Genomic DNA, 20,082 nt, shown 5'->3' with positions numbered 1-20,082 from the left:
TCAATTGACCTTTCACTCATTGGACATTTTTTTGGATCAAAGCTGAAAGAATTGACTTTGTTTCCCATATTCCGACTTGACTCAGCAAGTGTTTATCCTTTAAAAACACAAAAGATGGCTGAGTGGTTAAGGTGTTAGAGTCATTATCAACTCAATTGTTGTTCTTCTTGCTTCGAAACCCTATTCTTGTATTAAGTTTGATTTGGATGTCAACAAGTCTCGTTTAGATATTGTCTGGCTCAAAGCCAAAAAAACTGACTGTGTGCTCCTCATTCCAATTTCACTGGGCTCTTGATCGTACTCTATTTACACCAGGATGGCTGAGTGGTTTAGACATTGGAATTAAAGTCCAATGAACAGTATGTTCTTGTGGGTTCCAACCCCATTCCTCGAAAAAGTTTACTTTGGATGTAATCAACCCTCCTTTCACTCTTTTACATTTAGCGTGGATCGAATCTGAAAGAAATGACAATGAAAAGTTCTTCCATTTTGACTCAGCTCTTGTTAATCTTTTAGAAACACCTGGATGGCAGTGTGTTTAAGGCGTTAGACTCATGATCAAAATTAAAATGTTCTTGTTGGTTCGAAATCTACATCTGGTAGAATGTTTGATTTGGATGTAATCAAGTTTCATTTACATATTGTCTGGATCAAAGGCAAAAAATCTGACTGTGTGCTCCTTATTCCATTTTGACTGGGCCATTGATGTTGTGTTCTTTACACCAGGATGGCCGAGAGGTTAAGGCGTTAGACTTAAGATCCAATGGACATATGTCCTCGTGGGTTCGAACCCCACTCCTGGTAGAAGTTTGTCGTTGATTTGGATTTTGTCAATTGTCCTTCCACTCATTGGAAATTTGTTTGGATCAAAGCTGAAAGAATTGACTTTGTTTCCGATATTCCGACTTGACTCAGCAAGTGTTAATCCTTTAAAAACACAAAAGATGGCTGAGTGGTTAAGGTGTTAGAGTCATTATCAACTCAATTGATGTTCTTCTTGCTTCGAAACCCCATTCTTGTATTAAGTTTGATTTGGATGTCATCAAGTCTCGTTTAGATATTGTCTGGCTCAATGCCAAAATAACTGACTGTGTGCTCCTCATTCCAATTTCACTGGGATCTTGATCGTACTTTATTTACACCAGGATGGCTGAGTGGTTTTGACGTTGGAATAAAAATCCAATGAACAGTATGTTCTCATGGGTACCAACCCCATTCCTGGAAAAAGTTGACTTTAGATGTAATCAACCCTCCTTTCACTCATTTACATTTAGCGGGGATCAAATCTGAAAGAAATGACTATGACAAGTTCTTCCATTTTGACTCAGCTCTTGTTAATCTTTTAGAAACACCTGGATGGCAGTGTGTTAAAGGCATTAGAATCATGATCGAAATCAAAAAAGTTCTTGTTGGTAAGAAATCTACATCTGGTAGAACGTTTGATTTGGATGTAATCAAGTTTCATTTACATATTGTCTGGATCAAAGACAAAAAATCTGACTGTGTGCTCCTTATTCCATTTTGACTGGGCCCTTGATGTTGTGATCTTTACACCAGGATGGCCGAGAGGTTAAGGCGTTGGACTTAAGATCCAATGGACATATGTCGTCGTGGGTTCAAACCCCACTCCTGGTAGAAGTTTGTCTTTGATTCGGATGTTATCAATTGACCTTTCACTCATTGGACATTTTTTTGGATCAAAGCTGAAAGAATTGACTTTGTTTCCCATATTCCGACTTGACTCAGCAAGTGTTTATCCTTTAAAAACACAAAAGATGGCTGAGTGGTTAAGGTGTTAGAGTCATTATCAACTCAATTGTTGTTCTTCTTGCTTCGAAACCCTATTCTTGTATTAAGTTTGATTTGGATGTCAACAAGTCTCGTTTAGATATTGTCTGGCTCAAAGCCAAAAAAACTGACTGTGTGCTCCTCATTCCAATTTCACTGGGCTCTTGATCGTACTCTATTTACACCAGGATGGCTGAGTGGTTTAGACATTGGAATTAAAGTCCAATGAACAGTATGTTCTTGTGGGTTCCAACCCCATTCCTCGAAAAAGTTTACTTTGGATGTAATCAACCCTCCTTTCACTCTTTTACATTTAGCGTGGATCGAATCTGAAAGAAATGACAATGAAAAGTTCTTCCATTTTGACTCAGCTCTTGTTAATCTTTTAGAAACACCTGGATGGCAGTGTGTTTAAGGCGTTAGACTCATGATCAAAATTAAAATGTTCTTGTTGGTTCGAAATATACATCTGGTAGAACGTTTGATTTGGATGTAATCAAGTTTCATTTACATATTGTCTGGATCAAAGGCAAAAAATCTGACTGTGTGCTCCTTATTCCATTTTGACTGGGCCCTTGTTGTTGTGTTCTTTACACCAGGATGGCAGAGAGGTTAAGGCGTTAGACTTAAGATCCAATGGACATATGTCCTCGTGGTTTCGAACCCTACTCCTGGTAGAAGTTTGTCGTTGATTTGGATTTTGTCAATTGTCCTTCCACTCATTGGAAATTTGTTTGGATCAAAGCTGAAAGAATTGACTTTGTTTCCCATATTCCGACTTGACTCAGCAAGTGTTAATCCTTTAAAAACACAAAAGATGGCTGAGTGGTTAAGGTGTTAGAGTCATTATCAACTCAATTGATGTTCTTCTTGCTTCGAAACCCCATTCCTGTATTAAGTTTGATTTGGATGTCAACAAGTCTCGTTTAGATATTGTCTGGCTCAATGCCAAAATAACTGACTGTGTGCTCCTCATTCCAATTTCACTGGGATCTTGATCGTACTTTATTTACACCAGGATGGCTGAGTGGTTTTGACGTTGGAATAAAAATCCAATGAACAGTATGTTCTCATGGGTACCAACCCCATTCCTGGAAAAAGTTGACTTTAGATGTAATCAACCCTCCTTTCACTCATTTACATTTAGCGGGGATCAAATCTGAAAGAAATGACTATGACAAGTTCTTCCATTTTGACTCAGCTCTTGTTAATCTTTTAGAAACACCTGGATGGCAGTGTGTTAAAGGCATTAGAATCATGATCGAAATCAAAAAAGTTCTTGTTGGTAAGAAATCTACATCTGGTAGAACGTTTGATTTGGATGTAATCAAGTTTCATTTACATATTGTCTGGATCAAAGACAAAAAATCTGACTGTGTGCTCCTTATTCCATTTTGACTGGGCCCTTGATGTTGTGATCTTTACACCAGGATGGCCGAGAGGTTAAGGCGTTGGACTTAAGATCCAATGGACATATGTCGTCGTGGGTTCAAACCCCACTCCTGGTAGAAGTTTGTCTTTGATTCGGATGTTATCAATTGACCTTTCACTCATTGGACATTTTTTTGGATCAAAGCTGAAAGAATTGACTTTGTTTCCCATATTCCGACTTGACTCAGCAAGTGTTTATCCTTTAAAAACACAAAAGATGGCTGAGTGGTTAAGGTGTTAGAGTCATTATCAACTCAATTGTTGTTCTTCTTGCTTCGAAACCCTATTCTTGTATTAAGTTTGATTTGGATGTCAACAAGTCTCGTTTAGATATTGTCTGGCTCAAAGCCAAAAAAACTGACTGTGTGCTCCTCATTCCAATTTCACTGGGCTCTTGATCGTACTCTATTTACACCAGGATGGCTGAGTGGTTTAGACATTGGAATTAAAGTCAGATGAACAGTATGTTCTTGTGGGTTCCAACCCCATTCCTCGAAAAAGTTTACTTTGGATGTAATCAACCCTCCTTTCACTCTTTTACATTTAGCGTGGATCGAATCTGAAAGAAATGACAATGAAAAGTTCTTCCATTTTGACTCAGCTCTTGTTAATCTTTTAGAAACACCTGGATGGCAGTGTGTTTAAGGCGTTAGACTCATGATCAAAATTAAAATGTTCTTGTTGGTTCGAAATCTACATCTGGTAGAATGTTTGATTTGGATGTAATCAAGTTTCATTTACATATTGTCTGGATCAAAGGCAAAAAATCTGACTGTGTGCTCCTTATTCCATTTTGACTGGGCCATTGATGTTGTGTTCTTTACACCAGGATGGCCGAGAGGTTAAGGCGTTAGACTTAAGATCCAATGGACATATGTCCTCGTGGGTTCGAACCCCACTCCTGGTAGAAGTTTGTCGTTGATTTGGATTTTGTCAATTGTCCTTCCACTCATTGGAAATTTGTTTGGATCAAAGCTGAAAGAATTGACTTTGTTTCCGATATTCCGACTTGACTCAGCAAGTGTTAATCCTTTAAAAACACAAAAGATGGCTGAGTGGTTAAGGTGTTAGAGTCATTATCAACTCAATTGATGTTCTTCTTGCTTCGAAACCCCATTCTTGTATTAAGTTTGATTTGGATGTCATCAAGTCTCGTTTAGATATTGTCTGGCTCAATGCCAAAATAACTGACTGTGTGCTCCTCATTCCAATTTCACTGGGATCTTGATCGTACTTTATTTACACCAGGATGGCTGAGTGGTTTTGACGTTGGAATAAAAATCCAATGAACAGTATGTTCTCATGGGTACCAACCCCATTCCTGGAAAAAGTTGACTTTAGATGTAATCAACCCTCCTTTCACTCATTTACATTTAGCGGGGATCAAATCTGAAAGAAATGACTATGACAAGTTCTTCCATTTTGACTCAGCTCTTGTTAATCTTTTAGAAACACCTGGATGGCAGTGTGTTAAAGGCATTAGAATCATGATCGAAATCAAAAAAGTTCTTGTTGGTAAGAAATCTACATCTGGTAGAACGTTTGATTTGGATGTAATCAAGTTTCATTTACATATTGTCTGGATCAAAGACAAAAAATCTGACTGTGTGCTCCTTATTCCATTTTGACTGGGCCCTTGATGTTGTGATCTTTACACCAGGATGGCCGAGAGGTTAAGGCGTTGGACTTAAGATCCAATGGACATATGTCGTCGTGGGTTCAAACCCCACTCCTGGTAGAAGTTTGTCTTTGATTCGGATGTTATCAATTGACCTTTCACTCATTGGACATTTTTTTGGATCAAAGCTGAAAGAATTGACTTTGTTTCCCATATTCCGACTTGACTCAGCAAGTGTTTATCCTTTAAAAACACAAAAGATGGCTGAGTGGTTAAGGTGTTAGAGTCATTATCAACTCAATTGTTGTTCTTCTTGCTTCGAAACCCTATTCTTGTATTAAGTTTGATTTGGATGTCAACAAGTCTCGTTTAGATATTGTCTGGCTCAAAGCCAAAAAAACTGACTGTGTGCTCCTCATTCCAATTTCACTGGGCTCTTGATCGTACTCTATTTACACCAGGATGGCTGAGTGGTTTAGACATTGGAATTAAAGTCCAATGAACAGTATGTTCTTGTGGGTTCCAACCCCATTCCTCGAAAAAGTTTACTTTGGATGTAATCAACCCTCCTTTCACTCTTTTACATTTAGCGTGGATCGAATCTGAAAGAAATGACAATGAAAAGTTCTTCCATTTTGACTCAGCTCTTGTTAATCTTTTAGAAACACCTGGATGGCAGTGTGTTTAAGGCGTTAGACTCATGATCAAAATTAAAATGTTCTTGTTGGTTCGAAATCTACATCTGGTAGAATGTTTGATTTGGATGTAATCAAGTTTCATTTACATATTGTCTGGATCAAAGGCAAAAAATCTGACTGTGTGCTCCTTATTCCATTTTGACTGGGCCATTGATGTTGTGTTCTTTACACCAGGATGGCCGAGAGGTTAAGGCGTTAGACTTAAGATCCAATGGACATATGTCCTCGTGGGTTCGAACCCCACTCCTGGTAGAAGTTTGTCGTTGATTTGGATTTTGTCAATTGTCCTTCCACTCATTGGAAATTTGTTTGGATCAAAGCTGAAAGAATTGACTTTGTTTCCGATATTCCGACTTGACTCAGCAAGTGTTAATCCTTTAAAAACACAAAAGATGGCTGAGTGGTTAAGGTGTTAGAGTCATTATCAACTCAATTGATGTTCTTCTTGCTTCGAAACCCCATTCTTGTATTAAGTTTGATTTGGATGTCATCAAGTCTCGTTTAGATATTGTCTGGCTCAATGCCAAAATAACTGACTGTGTGCTCCTCATTCCAATTTCACTGGGATCTTGATCGTACTTTATTTACACCAGGATGGCTGAGTGGTTTTGACGTTGGAATAAAAATCCAATGAACAGTATGTTCTCATGGGTACCAACCCCATTCCTGGAAAAAGTTGACTTTAGATGTAATCAACCCTCCTTTCACTCATTTACATTTAGCGGGGATCAAATCTGAAAGAAATGACTATGACAAGTTCTTCCATTTTGACTCAGCTCTTGTTAATCTTTTAGAAACACCTGGATGGCAGTGTGTTAAAGGCATTAGAATCATGATCGAAATCAAAAAAGTTCTTGTTGGTAAGAAATCTACATCTGGTAGAACGTTTGATTTGGATGTAATCAAGTTTCATTTACATATTGTCTGGATCAAAGACAAAAAATCTGACTGTGTGCTCCTTATTCCATTTTGACTGGGCCCTTGATGTTGTGATCTTTACACCAGGATGGCCGAGAGGTTAAGGCGTTGGACTTAAGATCCAATGGACATATGTCGTCGTGGGTTCAAACCCCACTCCTGGTAGAAGTTTGTCTTTGATTCGGATGTTATCAATTGACCTTTCACTCATTGGACATTTTTTTGGATCAAAGCTGAAAGAATTGACTTTGTTTCCCATATTCCGACTTGACTCAGCAAGTGTTTATCCTTTAAAAACACAAAAGATGGCTGAGTGGTTAAGGTGTTAGAGTCATTATCAACTCAATTGTTGTTCTTCTTGCTTCGAAACCCTATTCTTGTATTAAGTTTGATTTGGATGTCAACAAGTCTCGTTTAGATATTGTCTGGCTCAAAGCCAAAAAAACTGACTGTGTGCTCCTCATTCCAATTTCACTGGGCTCTTGATCGTACTCTATTTACACCAGGATGGCTGAGTGGTTTAGACATTGGAATTAAAGTCCAATGAACAGTATGTTCTTGTGGGTTCCAACCCCATTCCTCGAAAAAGTTTACTTTGGATGTAATCAACCCTCCTTTCACTCTTTTACATTTAGCGTGGATCGAATCTGAAAGAAATGACAATGAAAAGTTCTTCCATTTTGACTCAGCTCTTGTTAATCTTTTAGAAACACCTGGATGGCAGTGTGTTTAAGGCGTTAGACTCATGATCAAAATTAAAATGTTCTTGTTGGTTCGAAATATACATCTGGTAGAACGTTTGATTTGGATGTAATCAAGTTTCATTTACATATTGTCTGGATCAAAGGCAAAAAATCTGACTGTGTGCTCCTTATTCCATTTTGACTGGGCCCTTGTTGTTGTGTTCTTTACACCAGGATGGCAGAGAGGTTAAGGCGTTAGACTTAAGATCCAATGGACATATGTCCTCGTGGTTTCGAACCCTACTCCTGGTAGAAGTTTGTCGTTGATTTGGATTTTGTCAATTGTCCTTCCACTCATTGGAAATTTGTTTGGATCAAAGCTGAAAGAATTGACTTTGTTTCCCATATTCCGACTTGACTCAGCAAGTGTTAATCCTTTAAAAACACAAAAGATGGCTGAGTGGTTAAGGTGTTAGAGTCATTATCAACTCAATTGATGTTCTTCTTGCTTCGAAACCCCATTCCTGTATTAAGTTTGATTTGGATGTCAACAAGTCTCGTTTAGATATTGTCTGGCTCAATGCCAAAATAACTGACTGTGTGCTCCTCATTCCAATTTCACTGGGATCTTGATCGTACTTTATTTACACCAGGATGGCTGAGTGGTTTTGACGTTGGAATAAAAATCCAATGAACAGTATGTTCTCATGGGTACCAACCCCATTCCTGGAAAAAGTTGACTTTAGATGTAATCAACCCTCCTTTCACTCATTTACATTTAGCGGGGATCAAATCTGAAAGAAATGACTATGACAAGTTCTTCCATTTTGACTCAGCTCTTGTTAATCTTTTAGAAACACCTGGATGGCAGTGTGTTAAAGGCATTAGAATCATGATCGAAATCAAAAAAGTTCTTGTTGGTAAGAAATCTACATCTGGTAGAACGTTTGATTTGGATGTAATCAAGTTTCATTTACATATTGTCTGGATCAAAGACAAAAAATCTGACTGTGTGCTCCTTATTCCATTTTGACTGGGCCCTTGATGTTGTGATCTTTACACCAGGATGGCCGAGAGGTTAAGGCGTTGGACTTAAGATCCAATGGACATATGTCGTCGTGGGTTCAAACCCCACTCCTGGTAGAAGTTTGTCTTTGATTCGGATGTTATCAATTGACCTTTCACTCATTGGACATTTTTTTGGATCAAAGCTGAAAGAATTGACTTTGTTTCCCATATTCCGACTTGACTCAGCAAGTGTTTATCCTTTAAAAACACAAAAGATGGCTGAGTGGTTAAGGTGTTAGAGTCATTATCAACTCAATTGTTGTTCTTCTTGCTTCGAAACCCTATTCTTGTATTAAGTTTGATTTGGATGTCAACAAGTCTCGTTTAGATATTGTCTGGCTCAAAGCCAAAAAAACTGACTGTGTGCTCCTCATTCCAATTTCACTGGGCTCTTGATCGTACTCTATTTACACCAGGATGGCTGAGTGGTTTAGACATTGGAATTAAAGTCAGATGAACAGTATGTTCTTGTGGGTTCCAACCCCATTCCTCGAAAAAGTTTACTTTGGATGTAATCAACCCTCCTTTCACTCTTTTACATTTAGCGTGGATCGAATCTGAAAGAAATGACAATGAAAAGTTCTTCCATTTTGACTCAGCTCTTGTTAATCTTTTAGAAACACCTGGATGGCAGTGTGTTTAAGGCGTTAGACTCATGATCAAAATTAAAATGTTCTTGTTGGTTCGAAATCTACATCTGGTAGAATGTTTGATTTGGATGTAATCAAGTTTCATTTACATATTGTCTGGATCAAAGGCAAAAAATCTGACTGTGTGCTCCTTATTCCATTTTGACTGGGCCATTGATGTTGTGTTCTTTACACCAGGATGGCCGAGAGGTTAACCTCTTGGGGCTAGGTGGGACGCTAGCGTGCCACCTGTGGTGCACTCCATCAACAGCAGGTGCATTTCAAGAGCGGCAAATTTGAATCCAAATAAATGTCAAAATTCAAATTTTTCAAAAATACAACTATGTTACACCATTTGAAAGATAAACATCTCCTTAATCTAACCACGTTTTACGATTTCAAAAAGGTTTTACGGCGAAAGCATAAATTTAGAGTATGTTAGGACAGTACATTTACAAGAGTTGTGTGTAATGTTTTGTCAAGTCAAAGACAGGGTCACCAAAACCATAAAACCAGCTAAAATGATACACTAACCTTTTACAATCTCCATCAGATGACACTCCTAGGACATTATGTTAGACAATGCATGCATTTTTAGTTCTATCAAGTTCATATTTATATACAAAAACAGCGTTTTACTATGGCATTGATGTTGAGGAAATCGTTTCCCTCCAATAACCGGCAGTCAAGTCAGCGTCAGAAATTAAATAATTAAAATTAGAAAACATTGTTAAAATATTATATTGTCATTTAAAGAATTATAGATTTACATCTTTTGAACGCAATCAACTTGCCAGATTTAAAAATAACCTTACTGGGAAATCACACTTTGCAATAATCTGAGCACTGTGCCCAGAAAAATACGCGTTGCGATACAGACTAGACGTCATGTTGGGGAGATCTAAAATCGAAAATACTATGTAAATAATCCATTACCTTTGATTCTCTTCATCAGATGTCACTTCCAGGTATCACAGGTCCATAACGAATGTAGTTTTGTTCAAAAAAGCTCATCATTTATGTCCAAAAATCTCCGTCTCGTTAGCACATGATGTAAGCCAGCCGGACTTCTCGTCATGAACGAGGGGAAAAAATATATTTCCGTTCGTTCAAACATGTCAAACGTTGTATAGCATAAATCATTAGGGCCTTTTTTAACCAGAACATGAATAATATTCAAGGTGGACGAATGCATAGCCTTTTATAACGTATTGGAACGAGGGTACCCAACATGAAGTAGCGCGCCAGGTGTCTAATGGGACATCACCGTTCCATGGCTCTTGTTCGGTCAGATCTCCCTCCAGAAGACTCAAAACACTTTGTAAAGGCTGGTGACATCTAGTGGAAGCAATAGGAAGTGCCAAAATATTCCTAAACCCCTGTGTCTTTCAATGGGATAGCTTTAAAGTCAATACAACACATCAGGTATCCACTTCCTGTCAGAAAATGTCTCAGGGTTTTGCCTGCCAAATGAGTTCTGTTATACTCACAGACACCATTCAAACAGTTTTGGAAACTTTAGAGTGTTTTCTATCCATATATAATAAGTATATGCATATTCTAGTTACTGGGTAGGATTAGTAACCAGATTAAATCGGGTACATTTTTTTTATCCAGACGTGCAAATGCTGCCCCCTAGACCCAACAGGTTAAGGCGTTAGACTTAAGATCCAATGGACATATGTCCTCGTGGGTTCGAACCCCACTCCTGGTAGAAGTTTGTCGTTGATTTGGATTTTGTCAATTGTCCTTCCACTCATTGGAAATTTGTTTGGATCAAAGCTGAAAGAATTGACTTTGTTTCCGATATTCCGACTTGACTCAGCAAGTGTTAATCCTTTAAAAACACAAAAGATGGCTGAGTGGTTAAGGTGTTAGAGTCATTATCAACTCAATTGATGTTCTTCTTGCTTCGAAACCCCATTCTTGTATTAAGTTTGATTTGGATGTCATCAAGTCTCGTTTAGATATTGTCTGGCTCAATGCCAAAATAACTGACTGTGTGCTCCTCATTCCAATTTCACTGGGATCTTGATCGTACTTTATTTACACCAGGATGGCTGAGTGGTTTTGACGTTGGAATAAAAATCCAATGAACAGTATGTTCTCATGGGTACCAACCCCATTCCTGGAAAAAGTTGACTTTAGATGTAATCAACCCTCCTTTCACTCATTTACATTTAGCGGGGATCAAATCTGAAAGAAATGACTATGACAAGTTCTTCCATTTTGACTCAGCTCTTGTTAATCTTTTAGAAACACCTGGATGGCAGTGTGTTAAAGGCATTAGAATCATGATCGAAATCAAAAAAGTTCTTGTTGGTAAGAAATCTACATCTGGTAGAACGTTTGATTTGGATGTAATCAAGTTTCATTTACATATTGTCTGGATCAAAGACAAAAAATCTGACTGTGTGCTCCTTATTCCATTTTGACTGGGCCCTTGATGTTGTGATCTTTACACCAGGATGGCCGAGAGGTTAAGGCGTTGGACTTAAGATCCAATGGACATATGTCGTCGTGGGTTCAAACCCCACTCCTGGTAGAAGTTTGTCTTTGATTCGGATGTTATCAATTGACCTTTCACTCATTGGACATTTTTTTGGATCAAAGCTGAAAGAATTGACTTTGTTTCCCATATTCCGACTTGACTCAGCAAGTGTTTATCCTTTAAAAACACAAAAGATGGCTGAGTGGTTAAGGTGTTAGAGTCATTATCAACTCAATTGTTGTTCTTCTTGCTTCGAAACCCTATTCTTGTATTAAGTTTGATTTGGATGTCAACAAGTCTCGTTTAGATATTGTCTGGCTCAAAGCCAAAAAAACTGACTGTGTGCTCCTCATTCCAATTTCACTGGGCTCTTGATCGTACTCTAATTACACCAGGATGGCTGAGTGGTTTAGACATTGGAATTAAAGTCAGATGAACAGTATGTTCTTGTGGGTTCCAACCCCATTCCTCGAAAAAGTTTACTTTGGATGTAATCAACCCTCCTTTCACTCTTTTACATTTAGCGTGGATCGAATCTGAAAGAAATGACAATGAAAAGTTCTTCCATTTTGACTCAGCTCTTGTTAATCTTTTAGAAACACCTGGATGGCAGTGTGTTTAAGGCGTTAGACTCATGATCAAAATTAAAATGTTCTTGTTGGTTCGAAATCTACATCTGGTAGAATGTTTGATTTGGATGTAATCAAGTTTCATTTACATATTGTCTGGATCAAAGGCAAAAAATCTGACTGTGTGCTCCTTATTCCATTTTGACTGGGCCATTGATGTTGTGTTCTTTACACCAGGATGGCCGAGAGGTTAAGGCGTTAGACTTAAGATCCAATGGACATATGTCCTCGTGGGTTCGAACCCCACTCCTGGTAGAAGTTTGTCGTTGATTTGGATTTTGTCAATTGTCCTTCCACTCATTGGAAATTTGTTTGGATCAAAGCTGAAAGAATTGACTTTGTTTCCGATATTCCGACTTGACTCAGCAAGTGTTAATCCTTTAAAAACACAAAAGATGGCTGAGTGGTTAAGGTGTTAGAGTCATTATCAACTCAATTGATGTTCTTCTTGCTTCGAAACCCCATTCTTGTATTAAGTTTGATTTGGATGTCATCAAGTCTCGTTTAGATATTGTCTGGCTCAATGCCAAAATAACTGACTGTGTGCTCCTCATTCCAATTTCACTGGGATCTTGATCGTACTTTATTTACACCAGGATGGCTGAGTGGTTTTGACGTTGGAATAAAAATCCAATGAACAGTATGTTCTCATGGGTACCAACCCCATTCCTGGAAAAAGTTGACTTTAGATGTAATCAACCCTCCTTTCACTCATTTACATTTAGCGGGGATCAAATCTGAAAGAAATGACTATGACAAGTTCTTCCATTTTGACTCAGCTCTTGTTAATCTTTTAGAAACACCTGGATGGCAGTGTGTTAAAGGCATTAGAATCATGATCGAAATCAAAAAAGTTCTTGTTGGTAAGAAATCTACATCTGGTAGAACGTTTGATTTGGATGTAATCAAGTTTCATTTACATATTGTCTGGATCAAAGACAAAAAATCTGACTGTGTGCTCCTTATTCCATTTTGACTGGGCCCTTGATGTTGTGATCTTTACACCAGGATGGCCGAGAGGTTAAGGCGTTGGACTTAAGATCCAATGGACATATGTCGTCGTGGGTTCAAACCCCACTCCTGGTAGAAGTTTGTCTTTGATTCGGATGTTATCAATTGACCTTTCACTCATTGGACATTTTTTTGGATCAAAGCTGAAAGAATTGACTTTGTTTCCCATATTCCGACTTGACTCAGCAAGTGTTTATCCTTTAAAAACACAAAAGATGGCTGAGTGGTTAAGGTGTTAGAGTCATTATCAACTCAATTGTTGTTCTTCTTGCTTCGAAACCCTATTCTTGTATTAAGTTTGATTTGGATGTCAACAAGTCTCGTTTAGATATTGTCTGGCTCAAAGCCAAAAAAACTGACTGTGTGCTCCTCATTCCAATTTCACTGGGCTCTTGATCGTACTCTATTTACACCAGGATGGCTGAGTGGTTTAGACATTGGAATTAAAGTCCAATGAACAGTATGTTCTTGTGGGTTCCAACCCCATTCCTCGAAAAAGTTTACTTTGGATGTAATCAACCCTCCTTTCACTCTTTTACATTTAGCGTGGATCGAATCTGAAAGAAATCACAATGAAAAGTTCTTCCATTTTGACTCAGCTCTTGTTAATCTTTTAGAAACACCTGGATGGCAGTGTGTTTAAGGCGTTAGACTCATGATCAAAATTAAAATGTTCTTGTTGGTTCGAAATATACATCTGGTAGAACGTTTGATTTGGATGTAATCAAGTTTCATTTACATATTGTCTGGATCAAAGGCAAAAAATCTGACTGTGTGCTCCTTATTCCATTTTGACTGGGCCCTTGTTGTTGTGTTCTTTACACCAGGATGGCAGAGAGGTTAAGGCGTTAGACTTAAGATCCAATGGACATATCTCCTCGTGGTTTCGAACCCTACTCCTGGTAGAAGTTTGTCGTTGATTTGGATTTTGTCAATTGTCCTTCCACTCATTGGAAATTTGTTTGGATCAAAGCTGAAAGAATTGACTTTGTTTCCCATATTCCGACTTGACTCAGCAAGTGTTAATCCTTTAAAAACACAAAAGATGGCTGAGTGGTTAAGGTGTTAGAGTCATTATCAACTCAATTGATGTTCTTCTTGCTTCGAAACCCCATTCCTGTATTAAGTTTGATTTGGATGTCAACAAGTCTCGTTTAGATATTGTCTGGCTCAATGCCAAAATAACTGACTGTGTGCTCCTCATTCCAATTTCACTGGGATCTTGATCGTACTTTATTTACACCAGGATGGCTGAGTGGTTTTGACGTTGGAATAAAAATCCAATGAACAGTATGTTCTCATGGGTACCAACCCCATTCCTGGAAAAAGTTGACTTTAGATGTAATCAACCCTCCTTTCACTCATTTACATTTAGCGGGGATCAAATCTGAAAGAAATGACTATGACAAGTTCTTCCATTTTGACTCAGCTCTTGTTAATCTTTTAGAAACACCTGGATGGCAGTGTGTTAAAGGCATTAGAATCATGATCGAAATCAAAAAAGTTCTTGTTGGTAAGAAATCTACATCTGGTAGAACGTTTGATTTGGATGTAATCAAGTTTCATTTACATATTGTCTGGATCAAAGACAAAAAATCTGACTGTGTGCTCCTTATTCCATTTTGACTGGGCCCTTGATGTTGTGATCTTTACACCAGGATGGCCGAGAGGTTAAGGCGTTGGACTTAAGATCCAATGGACATATGTCGTCGTGGGTTCAAACCCCACTCCTGGTAGAAGTTTGTCTTTGATTCGGATGTTATCAATTGACCTTTCACTCATTGGACATTTTTTTGGATCAAAGCTGAAAGAATTGACTTTGTTTCCCATATTCCGACTTGACTCAGCAAGTGTTTATCCTTTAAAAACACAAAAGATGGCTGAGTGGTTAAGGTGTTAGAGTCATTATCAACTCAATTGTTGTTCTTCTTGCTTCGAAACCCTATTCTTGTATTAAGTTTGATTTGGATGTCAACAAGTCTCGTTTAGATATTGTCTGGCTCAAAGCCAAAAAAACTGACTGTGTGCTCCTCATTCCAATTTCACTGGGCTCTTGATCGTACTCTATTTACACCAGGATGGCTGAGTGGTTTAGACATTGGAATTAAAGTCCAATGAACAGTATGTTCTTGTGGGTTCCAACCCCATTCCTCGAAAAAGTTTACTTTGGATGTAATCAACCCTCCTTTCACTCTTTTACATTTAGCGTGGATCGAATCTGAAAGAAATGACAATGAAAAGTTCTTCCATTTTGACTCAGCTCTTGTTAATCTTTTAGAAACACCTGGATGGCAGTGTGTTTAAGGCGTTAGACTCATGATCAAAATTAAAATGTTCTTGTTGGTTCGAAATATACATCTGGTAGAACGTTTGATTTGGATGTAATCAAGTTTCATTTACATATTGTCTGGATCAAAGGCAAAAAATCTGACTGTGTGGTCCTTATTCCATTTTGACTGGGCCCTTGTTGTTGTGTTCTTTACACCAGGATTGCAGAGAGGTTAAGGCGTTAGACTTAAGATCCAATGGACATATGTCCTCGTGGTTTCGAACCCTACTCCTGGTAGAAGTTTGTCGTTGATTTGGATTTTGTCAATTGTCCTTCCACTCATTGGAAATTTGTTTGGATCAAAGCTGAAAGAATTGACTTTGTTTCCCATATTCCGACTTGACTCAGCAAGTGTTAATCCTTTAAAAACACAAAAGATGGCTGAGTGGTTAAGGTGTTAGAGTCATTATCAACTCAATTGATGTTCTTCTTGCTTCGAAACCCCATTCCTGTATTAAGTTTGATTTGGATGTCAACAAGTCTCGTTTAGATATTGTCTGGCTCAATGCCAAAATAACTGACTGTGTGCTCCTCATTCCAATTTCACTGGGATCTTGATCGTACTTTATTTACACCAGGATGGCTGAGTGGTTTTGACGTTGGAATAAAAATCCAATGAACAGTATGTTCTCATGGGTACCAACCCCATTCCTGGAAAAAGTTTACTTTAGATGTAATCAACCCTCCTTTCACTCATTTACATTTAGCGGGGATCAAATCTGAAAGAAATGACTATGACAAGTTCTTCCATTTTGACTCAGCTCTTGTTAATCTTTTAGAAACACCTGGATGGCAGTGTGTTAAAGGCATTAGAATCATGATCGAAATCAAAAAAGTTCTTGTTGGTAAGAAATCTACATCTGGTAGAACGTTTGATTTGGATGTAATCAAGTTTCATTTACATATTGTCTGGATCAAAGACAAAAAATCTGACTGTGTGCTCCTTATTCCATTTTGACTGGGCCCTTGATGTTGTGATCTTTACACCAGGATGGCCGAGAGGTTAAGGCGTTGGACTTAAGATCCAATGGACATATGTCCTCGTGGGTTCGAACCCCACTCCTGGTAGAAGTTTGTCTTTGATTCGGATGTTATCAATTGACCTTTCACTCATTGGAAATTTTTTTGGATCAAAGCTGAAAGAATTGACTTTGTTTCCCATATTCAGACTTGACTCAGCAAGTGTTTATCCTTTAAAAACACAAAAGATGGCTGAGTGGTTAAGGTGTTAGAGTCATTATCAACTCAATTGTTGTTCTTCTTGCTTCGAAACCCTATTCTTGTATTAAGTTTGATTTGGATGTCAACAAGTCTCGTTTAGATATTGTCTGGCTCAAAGCCAAAATAACTGACTGTGTGCTCCTCATTCCAATTTCACTGGGCTCTTGATCGTACTCTATTTACACCAGGATGGCTGAGTGGTTTTGACGTTGGAATAAAAATCCAATGAACAGTATGTTCTCATGGGTACCAACCCGATTCCTGGAAAAAGTTTACTTTAGATGTAATCAACCCTCCTTTCACTCATTTACATTTAGCGGGGATCAAATCTGAAAGAAATGACTATGACAAGTTCTTCCATTTTGACTCAGCTCTTGTTAATCTTTTAGAAACACCTGGATGGCAGTGTGTTTAAGGCGTTAGACTCATGATCAAAATTAAAATGTTCTTATTGGTTCGAAATATACATCTGGTAGAACGTTTGATTTGGATGTAATCAAGTTTCATTTACATATTGTCTGGATCAAAGGCAAAAAATCTGACTGTGTGCTCCTTATTCCATTTTGACTGGGCCCTTGTTGTTGTGTTCTTTACACCAGGATGGCCGAGAGGTTAAGGTGTTAGACTTAAGATCCAATGGACATATGTCCTCGTGGTTTCGAACCCCACTCCTGGTAGAAGTTTGTCGTTGATTTGGATTTTGTCAATTGTCCTTCCACTCATTGGAAATTTGTTTGGATCAAAGCTGAAAGAATTGACTTTGTTTCCCATATTCCGACTTGACTCAGCAAGTGTTAATCCTTTAAAAACACAAAAGATGGCTGAGTGGTTAAGGTGTTAGAGTCATTATCAACTCAATTGATGTTCTTCTTGCTTCGAAACCCCATTCCTGTATTAAGTTTGATTTGGATGTCAACAAGTCTCGTTTAGATATTGTCTGGCTCAATGCCAAAATAACTGACTGTGTGCTCCTCATTCCAATTTCACTGGGATCTTGATCGTACTTTATTTACACCAGGATGGCTGAGTGGTTTTGACGTTGGAATAAAAATCCAATGAACAGTATGTTCTCATGGGTACCAACCCCATTCCTGGAAAAAGTTTACTTTAGATGTAATCAACCCTCCTTTCACTCATTTACATTTAGAGGGGATCAAATCTGAAAGAAATGACTATGACAAGTTCTTCCATTTTGACTCAGCTCTTGTTAATCTTTTAGAAACACCTGGATGGCAGTGTGTTAAAGGCATTAGAATCATGATCGAAATCAAAAAAGTTCTTGTTGGTAAGAAATCTACATCTGGTAGAATGTTTGATTTGGATGTAATCAAGTTTCATTTACATATTGTCTGGATCAAAGACAAAAAATCTGACTGTGTGCTCCTTATTCCATTTTGACTGGGCCCTTGATGTTGTGATCTTTACACCAGGATGGCCGAGAGGTTAAGGCGTTGGACTTAAGATCCAATGGACATATGTCGTCGTGGGTTCAAACCCCACTCCTGGTAGAAGTTTGTCTTTGATTCGGATGTTATCAATTGACCTTTCACTCATTGGACATTTTTTTGGATCAAAGCTGAAAGAATTGACTTTGTTTCCCATATTCCGACTTGACTCAGCAAGTGTTTATCCTTTAAAAACACAAAAGATGGCTGAGTGGTTAAGGTGTTAGAGTCATTATCAACTCAATTGTTGTTCTTCTTGCTTCGAAACCCTATTCTTGTATTAAGTTTGATTTGGATGTCAACAAGTCTCGTTTAGATATTGTCTGGCTCAAAGCCAAAAAAACTGACTGTGTGCTCCTCATTCCAATTTCACTGGGCTCTTGATCGTACTCTATTTACACCAGGATGGCTGAGTGGTTTAGACATTGGAATTAAAGTCAGATGAACAGTATGTTCTTGTGGGTTCCAACCCCATTCCTCGAAAAAGTTTACTTTGGATGTAATCAACCCTCCTTTCACTCTTTTACATTTAGCGTGGATCGAATCTGAAAGAAATGACAATGAAAAGTTCTTCCATTTTGACTCAGCTCTTGTTAATCTTTTAGAAACACCTGGATGGCAGTGTGTTTAAGGCGTTAGACTCATGATCAAAATTAAAATGTTCTTGTTGGTTCGAAATCTACATCTGGTAGAATGTTTGATTTGGATGTAATCAAGTTTCATTTACATATTGTCTGGATCAAAGGCAAAAAATCTGACTGTGTGCTCCTTATTCCATTTTGACTGGGCCATTGATGTTGTGTTCTTTACACCAGGATGGCCGAGAGGTTAAGGCGTTAGACTTAAGATCCAATGGACATATGTCCTCGTGGGTTCGAACCCCACTCCTGGTAGAAGTTTGTCGTTGATTTGGATTTTGTCAATTGTCCTTCCACTCATTGGAAATTTGTTTGGATCAAAGCTGAAAGAATTGACTTTGTTTCCGATATTCCGACTTGACTCAGCAAGTGTTAATCCTTTAAAAACACAAAAGATGGCTGAGTGGTTAAGGTGTTAGAGTCATTATCAACTCAATTGATGTTCTTCTTGCTTCGAAACCCCATTCTTGTATTAAGTTTGATTTGGATGTCATCAAGTCTCGTTTAGATATTGTCTGGCTCAATGCCAAAATAACTGACTGTGTGCTCCTCATTCCAATTTCACTGGGATCTTGATCGTACTTTATTTACACCAGGATGGCTGAGTGGTTTTGACGTTGGAATAAAAATCCAATGAACAGTATGTTCTCATGGGTACCAACCCCATTCCTGGAAAAAGTTGACTTTAGATGTAATCAACCCTCCTTTCACTCATTTACATTTAGCGGGGATCAAATCTGAAAGAAATGACTATGACAAGTTCTTCCATTTTGACTCAGCTCTTGTTAATCTTTTAGAAACACCTGGATGGCAGTGTGTTAAAGGCATTAGAATCATGATCGAAATCAAAAAAGTTCTTGTTGGTAAGAAATCTACATCTGGTAGAACGTTTGATTTGGATGTAATCAAGTTTCATTTACATATTGTCTGGATCAAAGACAAAAAATCTGACTGTGTGCTCCTTATTCCATTTTGACTGGGCCCTTGATGTTGTGATCTTTACACCAGGATGGCCGAGAGGTTAAGGCGTTGGACTTAAGATCCAATGGACATATGTCGTCGTGGGTTCAAACCCCACTCCTGGTAGAAGTTTGTCTTTGATTCGGATGTTATCAATTGACCTTTCACTCATTGGACATTTTTTTGGATCAAAGCTGAAAGAATTGACTTTGTTTCCCATATTCCGACTTGACTCAGCAAGTGTTTATCCTTTAAAAACACAAAAGATGGCTGAGTGGTTAAGGTGTTAGAGTCATTATCAACTCAATTGTTGTTCTTCTTGCTTCGAAACCCTATTCTTGTATTAAGTTTGATTTGGATGTCAACAAGTCTCGTTTAGATATTGTCTGGCTCAAAGCCAAAAAAACTGACTGTGTGCTCCTCATTCCAATTTCACTGGGCTCTTGATCGTACTCTATTTACACCAGGATGGCTGAGTGGTTTAGACATTGGAATTAAAGTCCAATGAACAGTATGTTCTTGTGG

General features: G+C 38.2%; 17 non-coding genes across 17 annotated transcripts; all 17 read left to right on the top strand.

Annotated features, from left to right (window-relative positions):
* Positions 1-721: 721 nt before the first annotated feature.
* Positions 722-804, top strand: trnal-uaa (transfer RNA leucine (anticodon UAA)). The gene has a single exon. It is a non-coding gene; the product is annotated as a tRNA-Leu (tRNA).
* A 748-nt stretch (positions 805-1,552) lies between these two features.
* Positions 1,553-1,635, top strand: trnal-uaa (transfer RNA leucine (anticodon UAA)). Its single transcript has one exon. It is a non-coding gene; the product is annotated as a tRNA-Leu (tRNA).
* Positions 1,636-3,213: 1,578 nt separating this feature from the next.
* Positions 3,214-3,296, top strand: trnal-uaa (transfer RNA leucine (anticodon UAA)). Its single transcript has one exon. It is a non-coding gene; the product is annotated as a tRNA-Leu (tRNA).
* Positions 3,297-4,043: 747 nt separating this feature from the next.
* On the top strand, positions 4,044-4,126 carry trnal-uaa (transfer RNA leucine (anticodon UAA)). The gene has a single exon. It is a non-coding gene; the product is annotated as a tRNA-Leu (tRNA).
* A 748-nt stretch (positions 4,127-4,874) lies between these two features.
* Positions 4,875-4,957, top strand: trnal-uaa (transfer RNA leucine (anticodon UAA)). Its single transcript has one exon. It is a non-coding gene; the product is annotated as a tRNA-Leu (tRNA).
* A 747-nt stretch (positions 4,958-5,704) lies between these two features.
* Positions 5,705-5,787, top strand: trnal-uaa (transfer RNA leucine (anticodon UAA)). Its single transcript has one exon. It is a non-coding gene; the product is annotated as a tRNA-Leu (tRNA).
* A 748-nt stretch (positions 5,788-6,535) lies between these two features.
* On the top strand, positions 6,536-6,618 carry trnal-uaa (transfer RNA leucine (anticodon UAA)). The gene has a single exon. It is a non-coding gene; the product is annotated as a tRNA-Leu (tRNA).
* A 1,578-nt stretch (positions 6,619-8,196) lies between these two features.
* trnal-uaa (transfer RNA leucine (anticodon UAA)) lies at positions 8,197-8,279 on the top strand. Its single transcript has one exon. It is a non-coding gene; the product is annotated as a tRNA-Leu (tRNA).
* A 3,016-nt stretch (positions 8,280-11,295) lies between these two features.
* Positions 11,296-11,378, top strand: trnal-uaa (transfer RNA leucine (anticodon UAA)). Its single transcript has one exon. It is a non-coding gene; the product is annotated as a tRNA-Leu (tRNA).
* Positions 11,379-12,125: 747 nt separating this feature from the next.
* On the top strand, positions 12,126-12,208 carry trnal-uaa (transfer RNA leucine (anticodon UAA)). Its single transcript has one exon. It is a non-coding gene; the product is annotated as a tRNA-Leu (tRNA).
* A 748-nt stretch (positions 12,209-12,956) lies between these two features.
* trnal-uaa (transfer RNA leucine (anticodon UAA)) lies at positions 12,957-13,039 on the top strand. Its single transcript has one exon. It is a non-coding gene; the product is annotated as a tRNA-Leu (tRNA).
* Positions 13,040-14,617: 1,578 nt separating this feature from the next.
* trnal-uaa (transfer RNA leucine (anticodon UAA)) lies at positions 14,618-14,700 on the top strand. The gene has a single exon. It is a non-coding gene; the product is annotated as a tRNA-Leu (tRNA).
* Positions 14,701-16,278: 1,578 nt separating this feature from the next.
* trnal-uaa (transfer RNA leucine (anticodon UAA)) lies at positions 16,279-16,361 on the top strand. Its single transcript has one exon. It is a non-coding gene; the product is annotated as a tRNA-Leu (tRNA).
* Positions 16,362-17,108: 747 nt separating this feature from the next.
* On the top strand, positions 17,109-17,191 carry trnal-uaa (transfer RNA leucine (anticodon UAA)). The gene has a single exon. It is a non-coding gene; the product is annotated as a tRNA-Leu (tRNA).
* A 748-nt stretch (positions 17,192-17,939) lies between these two features.
* On the top strand, positions 17,940-18,022 carry trnal-uaa (transfer RNA leucine (anticodon UAA)). Its single transcript has one exon. It is a non-coding gene; the product is annotated as a tRNA-Leu (tRNA).
* A 747-nt stretch (positions 18,023-18,769) lies between these two features.
* On the top strand, positions 18,770-18,852 carry trnal-uaa (transfer RNA leucine (anticodon UAA)). The gene has a single exon. It is a non-coding gene; the product is annotated as a tRNA-Leu (tRNA).
* Positions 18,853-19,600: 748 nt separating this feature from the next.
* trnal-uaa (transfer RNA leucine (anticodon UAA)) lies at positions 19,601-19,683 on the top strand. The gene has a single exon. It is a non-coding gene; the product is annotated as a tRNA-Leu (tRNA).
* Positions 19,684-20,082: the final 399 nt, after the last annotated feature.

The sequence above is a fragment of the Salmo salar genome, chromosome 27 (assembly GCF_965601325.2).
Source record: "Salmo salar chromosome 27, fSalSal1, whole genome shotgun sequence".
Lineage (NCBI taxonomy): Eukaryota > Metazoa > Chordata > Actinopteri > Salmoniformes > Salmonidae > Salmo > Salmo salar.
The sequence above is the reverse complement of the archived record's forward strand: the minus strand, read 5'-3'. Positions and strand labels throughout refer to the sequence as shown.